This window comes from Vipera ursinii (genome assembly GCF_947247035.1).
Source record: "Vipera ursinii genome assembly, chromosome: W".
NCBI lineage: Eukaryota > Metazoa > Chordata > Lepidosauria > Squamata > Viperidae > Vipera > Vipera ursinii.
In genome coordinates, this window is record NC_139522.1 from 32,088,519 (window position 1) to 32,097,474 (window position 8,956).

Genomic DNA, 8,956 nt, shown 5'->3' on the forward strand with positions numbered 1-8,956 from the left:
GGGAGAAATCTCTAAGAGTCTTAGAGAAGGCAAAGAGAGGACAAAACTCAACATTTATCTTTCATGTTTCTGGAGGGGGGGAATCAATTCCCCTCCCGCACCGACATCGCGGCAGCATCCACCCACCCCGGCGCCCCCTCCCATCCCCGTTTGTACTCTACGTTTCGCTTTCTTAAGTCTCAACGTTTGGCAACCTGGCATCGACAGAACGCAACCCATCCTTAATGCGGAATGGGAAGAGTGGTTGACAGCCCGGGCGCCCCCCCCCCTCCGGGGGGGCAGGATTAATTTAGGCTTGCCCTGACGTTTTATCAACCTCACGAAAAAAGTTTGCCCAATCATTTCGCTGGAAGCTCCCAACCCGGCAGTCCCGACTGTAGTCTTCTTTTTTCTTGGCTGGGAAGTTGATGCTGGAGGAGGAAAGGGGGTTAAGCGACTGGTTGCTTTGGTGGTTGGTTTTCTTTTTTTTTTCAACCAGCTCTCCCCGCTCCAGATACTCTAATATCTGTAGAGCAGTTTAACTAGAGATCTCCTTATTTTTATTTCTTGTTCTCTTACTCGTTCGTTCGTTCATTGAACCGCGGTGCTTGTAGGATGTCCAAGAATGTCAATTTCTGGAACTCTTAACAATTACTATGTCGACTCCATTATAAGCCCTGACAACGAAAACTCTCCCGCCGCCAAATTATCTCCCGGACAATACTCAAACTCCAGGCAAACTACCCATACTGAAATCCTCGAGTTCCCCTCCTGTAGTTTTCAGCCCAAACCTTCTGTTTTCAGCGCTTCCTGGACGCCTCTGCCGCCACACACTACTGCTACTCTTCCTTCGGTCTACCATCCCTACCTCCAGCACCAAAACAACCCTACCTCAGAGAATAGGTTTGTACGAAGCTGGCTGGACCCAGTGACCAAAACAAAGCATAGCCGGGCAGGGACCAGTTAAAACAGAACCGCTGCTGGGACACCCCGGGGAGATCCGTAAACAGGGGACACAGGAGTACCACTTAGACCCTTCTGCTGGAAGGGAAGGGATCGCTTTCAGTCAAAAGTCCCAGCTTCGAGGACAATAAAGTTTGTGAAGGAAGCGAGGACAAAAGCAGGCCAGATCAAACTAAGTTATAAAAAGTGAGGAAGTAAACATCATAAAAACCTAAGAGGGGGTGTCATAAAAGGCACAACGGGCAGCTTTAAAAAAAATAAAAGAGAAATCTGCCTCTTCCCCCATCTAAGCCACTGGTGTTAATCTAGAATTGGGGGTTCTGGAGTGGGTGGTTTGCTCGACTTAGTGTATTGTTGGAAAACTTCAGTGAAATAGGAATGGAAATTGAACAGTGAGGGTTGGAAGGGACGCAGCCGGTGGCTTGAGGAAGGAAAAGTTACTCCGCGGGCTTCGATTGTATATGAAATTGGCGGTGGGGGGGAGACAAAGATAATAGATTGGGAAAGGGGTTGAGTGAGCCTCGGCGTGTGTATCTGTGTGCATGTTTGGAGAGAGACTGCGGGAGGAATCGGCTGGAAGAATGAATATAGTATGGAAAGAAGATCTCATTGACAACTAAGAAGGGGGATTCAGGCATGGGTACGAATATTTCAGAGCCAATGCCTCTCCTTCTCCCTTCCCAAAAAAGAATAAAGAGAAACAAGCTTAATTAAGGTTGTTTGTTTTAAATTTGCTTAGAGGATCAGATTGTCAAACTCTTAAACTTAACCTCGTGTCCCTTCTGCAATTTGGTGACTATTATCTCCCTCCCCTTCCCCAATACACAGTCACCTTCGAGGAAGAACATCGTGAAAAAGACTTGGGGTGAGGCGGGTCAGGAAGGGAGATGCGACAAAATTTAATGCGAATCCTCTTTTGTTTCTTACCTATAATGCAAGGTGAGGGAGATCGGCTTCTTTCTCCCTGCCCTTTGCCCAGTGCCGGGGATGTTTCCAATGATGTGTGTGGATTACCTGATAGTTTAAAATCCGGGTGCTAGTTCATCCACAAGATGACTTTCCAAGTTTTTTGTTTTGGTTTAGGGGTTTTATTTGTAGGGGAGGGGGCGTCGATGACAATGGTGATGGCGATGATTGATTTGAGTTTTTCAAATTTCGCTGACATTTGTGCCAGTGTCTCGATCTTGATAGTATCCCTGCCCTTGGGAGTGGACGGGAGCGAGAAAGCAGGGTTTGTGCCGCAATATTGGCAGAAAATCCAGATCAGACCTAAGGGAATATTTGAAAAGAATGGGAAGATTAAAGATAAAAGCTTATCTGCCCCTCTATTCCCTCCCCTGCCTACCTTCTCGCCGGCCCCGGAATGAAGAGGGGGGGAAACCCTTGCCCGAGAAATTTCTTGGTTCCCCGAGATCCAAGCTGCCGACCAGCATCCTGTGCAATGCAGCTGGAAAAGTCTGTCCGGTGGATGTGGCAATAAGGCAGAAGTGGCGAAAAAGCAAAAAGGACCCCATTTGCCTCAGATTGAAGCTGGGCTTTCACCTCGCTGCAGTTCAGCTCCTCCCTAAACTTGTTTATTGATAGAAAGGCATTCACCTGAATCCAATCAACACACAGTCCCCATTTGATTAGGGGTTAGGAGGATCACGATAAAAACACAGGTATTCTGGACAACATACAGGCAATTAGTTTCTCCCTTGAAGCAGAAAGGGAAAGGAAAAGGAATTTCTACTGTATGTGAGTGATGGAAAATATGCCTTAATGCCAGTGTTTAAAAGATGATGCATGTGGATTGCTTACCTACCCATGTGCCATATACATAAATGAATTCATTTAAAACATTTGAATGAAGTTCCTTCCTTCCCTTATGTGTAAATAAATATATTCTTCCAGCTCTGAATAAATTCCTCGGTGTGGTTTTCTTTTTTCCCCCTTTCTAAAGTACTATTTGCCTATTTGCATGTCAAACATGACTGTTTTGATATACAGCAGGCATATTTTGTACAACTATTTTTCCAACATTACAGGTAAGACTTGGTTGGTCTCCACTGAACATGAATTTGTCTTCAAGTAGTTCAAAAGTTGGTCCAAAGTGATTTGGAGAACCTCAGAGGATTTTATGTCAATTCCTCAGTGACCCTGGTTTTTTCCCACCCAGGTAATCTGGCAGCCAACTGGTTGCATGCTTGCTCCTCCAGGAAGAAACGATGTCCCTATACAAAGTACCACACCCTGGAACTGGAGAAGGAATTTCTGTTCAACATGTACCTCACCAGGGACCGTAGACATGAACTGGCCAGGCATCTCAACCTGAGTGAAAGACAAGTCAAAATCTGGTTTCAGAATCGCAGGATGAAAATGAAGAAAACGAATAAGGAACAGGGCAAAGAGTGAAGCTCTCTTCTTCTCCCTTTCTTTGTTCTATCCCAATTTTCATCCCTCTCAAAACTTAGATGGTTTTTGATGGGCAATGACTTCCTTCTCAGCTGTGCTTGAGAGAAAACAAAAGCAAGCCAAGCCAGAAAGACACCTCCTGGTTGGCATGCAAGGGATTCAGAATGACTGTAGCTGCTTTTTTTTCCATTTGAAGTCCTTCCCATTTCTTAAATATATTTACTGATCACTCCAGCATGGGACATTAAGGGGGGTGGGGTGGAATGTTATGCATTGAAAAATAATTGTTGACAGGCAATAGTCTTTAAACTAGCTACTTCCTTTTGTTTATTTGCCCTATCCTAATCTGAAGCCTTCCAAATAATGTGGACTTCAAGTCCCTCCCTCCCCAGAATATATGGGAATGAGGAGAATTGTAATGCAAAGCATTGGAAGAGCAGTCATTGGAGGATTGCTTTGGATGATATTAAGCCAAGAAAAACACATTTTTCCAGGAGGCCGGAATTGGATTGATCCAGGAACAACAACTGTAGAGATGGATGCATGGATGCATGTATGAATGAGGGAATATGTGTGAGTGAATGTTTACATGGCACAGCACAGAGGTGTACAAACAGGGAGGTTCTTTTCCACAGCCCTGAAGGATGATGATCCAGAATTCTCCAGCTTAGGAAGGAAGTAAGTTATACTAAGAATTTTCCAACGCCCAGTAAATACTCTTGTAATTTTACCCCCAAAGTAACAGATTAATAGAATAACATTTCTGGATTTTGCCAAACTCACCTGGATTCCTTTATATCCTACTCAAGGAAAATCATAAATTGCTGTTTCCATTTTTACTTATGTCCAAAATCCACATAATTGTATAATTATCATTGAAAGGTAATCAAGTCTTTTAAAAAAACTCAAATTATCTTCATTCATTCAGACTGACAGACATGTATATGTGTGTGTACATGCACACATGAATATATATTCTAAAAGAATAAATTATTGCTGGATGTTGGATTTTACTGAAGTAGAAGTAGGAGAGTAGCGTGTCATAAAAGAGAGAAGAAAACTGCATGAGGCTGCAATAAAAGAATATGACCGCCATAAAACTTTATAGGGTATAAATTTCTGAAGTTTAAGGAACTAAGCAGCTGTAAACCAAACAGCAGTGGGAAACTTTCAGAAGCTCCTAAATTAACAGAATGTCTTTCAACGGTGGGGGAAGAGGAGGAGGAGGAAACAGAGATGCATTTCTGTCTGTTTCACCCAGAAATAATGAACATTTAAAAATCAAAAAGCAAGAGGGAAAAAATGAAATGTGTGTGTGTGTGTGTGTGTGTGAGAGAGAGAGAGAGAGAGAGAGAGAGAAAGCACTTCTTGTGGTTTGTGTGAAAACCCTGTGTTCTGGATTGCTTCAGTCTTTGTCTAGCATTTATCACTTTCAGGTTGCCAGCATCCTGGATCATAAACTCTCAGCAACAACCCCCTTCCTTGCCCCCCACCAACACCCCCATCACCACCAAATGTAGACACAAACTTCAAGTCCTGGCCAGAAGTCTGGTTTTGGAAAGCTTTTTCTGTGCTCTGTTTAATCTATTTACAAACAAGCTTTCCCTACCAGAGCAGAATACTTCAATTGTTTAGTCTTGGGCTTTGAAACAATGGAGGTTTTTCAATAGCAGAATCCCTGTCTCTGTCTTTTATTGCCCTGAAAACAACCAGATGAAAAGCAGTGCAGTATAACTAACCAAGACTTGTGAGAAGGAAATGATGTTTACTATCCAGTTACAGTAGAAGAAATTTTATACACTCCTCCATCGCAAGAGCGGGGATCCATCACAGCCAATCTCCTTAACCCACCCATCTTTGCTTATTGGCCATCTATAATTTTTACAGGCGTCTTATTTTGAATGAGCATTAGATGGTGCTATCACTCCATGGTACAAATAACCGGACTGCAGTGTCTTTCCCTCTTGAGTCTACAACACCTTGACTTCACCTTGACTTTTGTTGCTCAAAACCATTGTGAATAAATCCCCCAGTATAAAATATAGGACTAATCATGGCAATCTTTCTGGAGCATTTCTTCTCAGAAGGTATAAATATTAGGTCCATTACAAGGCAAGCAAAGAAGGAAGGATGAAAACTTGTCACACGAGATCTCCTACACATACCCCAGCCAAAGAAGGGCAGTTTATATAATTGTTCCTGCACGACTCCCACTTGTCTTAACAGGGCTTTGTGGGAACAATTTAATGCTGAACTTGCAACCGAGAGTATGATTAAGTGTCTGTGTTTTTGTGTGTTTCTGCCTCCCCCCCCCAGTGATTGTAAGCAAACAATCCTTTAACTGCATGGTGATACAATCTGAGCAATGTCCCCTCTACTAGTTTTGTGATGTCAGAAGGATTTGATATTTATACTGCCATTTTCAGAATGTAGAATTTATTTAGCTAGAAAGATAGCTTGCAAATTTTAGGAGATGACATGTTGTTGTCCAGCCCACACAGATTTGGGTATACGTTGATGGGAATTGTTGTAGGTCATTATACAGTATATAGGGATGCGCTGGCTCAGTGGGTTAGGACACTGAGCTTGTCGATCAGATGGTCGGCAGTAGAGTGAGCACCTGTTACCGTTCATTCTACAGTGTACTTGTCCAGCTTTTGAAGAACGTGAAGGAATTCCCTGGGAACATAAATTCCAGCTCTTGTGTTTGTGATTAGATTAGAAAAGGACAGGGACCCTTCAGAATGAAACAGAGGCAAATTTACCTCTAATGTGGTACTTTCAAAATAAAATTAGGTCCAAGTAAATCCAACACCAACCACTCTTTTTTTAAAAAAAGAATATACATGTGTGTATCTATATGTATACATGCATGTGTGCACACACATATACACATATATTGTTTGTGTGTTTTTGTGTGTATACATATGTTTATCTGTGTGTACCTGAAACAAGTATTATGCCTCAAAAGGACTTTCAGCTCACATAGGAACCCTACAAAAAGAAGAGACTAAAAAAGAGAATAGGGTGTGAAAAAACAGATTAAAACCTAGAAATAGAAGCCATTTTAATAAAGACGTTTTATTTTTAAAAAATGTACAAGAAAAAAATGTTGCAAAGAGTCAATATTGTACAAATTGATTAAACAACACCAGAGTTTTTCTATGTTACAAAATTGAACTTCAAGGAGAAAGAGGGAGAGACTGTGTGTAGTAAGAAAAAAAATGGAGAGTCCCACCATCCCCTTTCTACTGCAATTCCAGGCAACGTTCAGCACGTCTAAAATAGATAAAAGCTGCAATCTTTTAACCTGATGTACTTTGTGCTCATTAATAGGAACACCCCCCCCCCTTTTTAAAAACAATCCACTCACAGAGGTATAAAACAATAAGAATTTATAATTTACCAAGTAATGTCTTTTGGGGAAAGATTTTCTGATGAATCTTCTCTCTGCTGGGTATTTGGAAATTATATTCTCACTTTCCTGTTTTTTTCCTCTCCCCACTAGCCTATAAAAGAAACATTTGCCTTTTATCACAGGCCCCAAGTACAGTAGACCAATGATTTAATGCTGATGGCTGATTCTTCATAGGATATCAAACACTAAATTGCCCTGCACTTTGGTTAAAATGTTAACTTCCAAAACAACTCAGCTATCTTATCTTGATTCTGGCTCCTCTCCCTCTCTCCCTTACACACACACACACACACACACACACACACACACAGAGAGAGAGAGAGAGAGAGAGAGAGAGAGAGAGAGAGAGAGAGAGAGAGAGAGAGAGAGAGAGGGAGGGAGGACAACACTAGGAGCATCTTGGTAGGTAAGCATTTGCAGATTAACAAATGTGTTCCAAGATGCCAGTCAGGTAGAACTTTTTTAAAATGCCAACAAATCCTATATATTTGAGGCCTGATTGTAAATACATAGTAGTAGTGGGAAATCAGTTTTGAGAAAGTTTATGAAGCAATTCAGAGATAAAACCTATTAAGTTCAATGGTGTAACACTGCAATTCACAGGTAAACCTTGGAAAGTTTACAGCTTAGTTATTAAGGAAACAGTGGGGCTGAGTTCTCAGTAAAGATCCCAAAGATTGCCCGCTATAAATCTGGGAAAATATTAGAGAAGGAAAAAGCATTTCTTCCACTCAGCAGACATGAAAAGAAAACATAGAAATAAAACCTCAACTTTATTTTTTTTAATTGAAAAGTTTTAAAATACATTTTTAAAAACATAAACTCGCTCCCTCCCCCTCCCCCCACTTTCCCCCCCTTCCCCTCCCCCCCTGACTTCCCAGAGCTGAATACAGGGTATAAACTTTGACCAACTTAAGCTAAAATATGCTAACCAACTAAGAAAAGACACTTTAGATTCTATCCCACTTTAACTCCTCTTAACATAACTAAATAACTAAATAATAACTAGTTAATAATACATCATATAATACTAATACTTATTCATATACTAAATGAAACTTTCTAGTCCTATATTTATTCTGAATATAATTGATCCATCTTCTCCATTCCAAAATATATCTCTGTTGCGAGTATTCTTTCAAATCTGCTGAAATCTTTGCCATTTCCGCCAGGTTTGAAACTTTTAAAGTCCACTCTTCTATAGTAGGCAGTTCCTCCTTCTTCCAATATTGTGCTACCAAGAGTCTTGCTGCCGTAATTAAATTTAACATCAATTTAATATCTATAACAGTACAATCTGTAATAATACCCAACAGAAATAACTGTGGAGAAAACCATATCTTTTTCTTAAATATCTTCTGCATATTCCACCAAATTTTAATCCAAAAAGCTTTAACTTTTTTACAAGTCCACCATATATGATAATAAGTTGCATCATCACAACCTCCTCAACTTTATTTTTAAGCACTTGTTTCAAGCATTTCAAGGAAATACTATTCCTTTAATGAGGGGAGAAGGGTTGGAGAAAAAGATAGCTTTTAAACAAATGAAACAGACTTTTTCTTACATTTAAAACATAATTTTTAAGCCTTATCATTTTTGTTTCGTTCGCCCTCCCTCCCAGTTAAACAGGTACCATAGTATGAATTATTCTTTCAAGGGATCTATCTCAGGATTTTGACTGAAAGAAAAGATGTACAAGATTTCAAAATGATTTATTTTGAGAGGGCTCCTTGTTTTCTGAACTGGAATTCTTTTGCTTCCATTTTTGAGATGTCAACCAAATATGACTATGTGATGGTGGGGACAGATGGAAAGAAGACAAGGTGGAGTGTTTGGTCCTTTCCATGATTCCCAGTACAAAAAGTTAGATCATGGGTCACAGGTTGCAAAAATTAGTAATTTCATCATATTATAGAAATGACATCTGTGTATTTTAGGATGGGAAGGAATGACTGGAGAAACAGGCTTATACAGTAGGGCAACATATTTGAGGATTAGTACTGGCATCTTTTGGAGCAGGGAGGATACAGAAAGTTCCAACTTCCTGAAATTGGTGCTGATGGAACTAAAGGACTCCTAGAATTTACTTTCATGTGGTCATATGAGGGGAGGTGGGTTTGTTGAGTTAGCAAAAGCACCTTGTGGTTTGAAGTATGCTTTTGCAGGGTCAGGAGTGAGTGGGTGGGGGTAGAGATGTTG

General features: G+C 40.7%; 1 pseudogene across 1 annotated transcript; it reads left to right on the forward strand.

Annotated features, from left to right (window-relative positions):
• Nucleotides 1–404: 404 nt before the first annotated feature.
• LOC310648241 (homeobox protein Hox-B9-like) lies at nt 405–3,336 on the forward strand (annotated as a pseudogene). The gene is made up of 2 exons: nt 405–1,114; nt 3,101–3,336. The product of its transcript is annotated as a homeobox protein Hox-B9-like (transcript).
• Nucleotides 3,337–8,956: the final 5,620 nt, after the last annotated feature.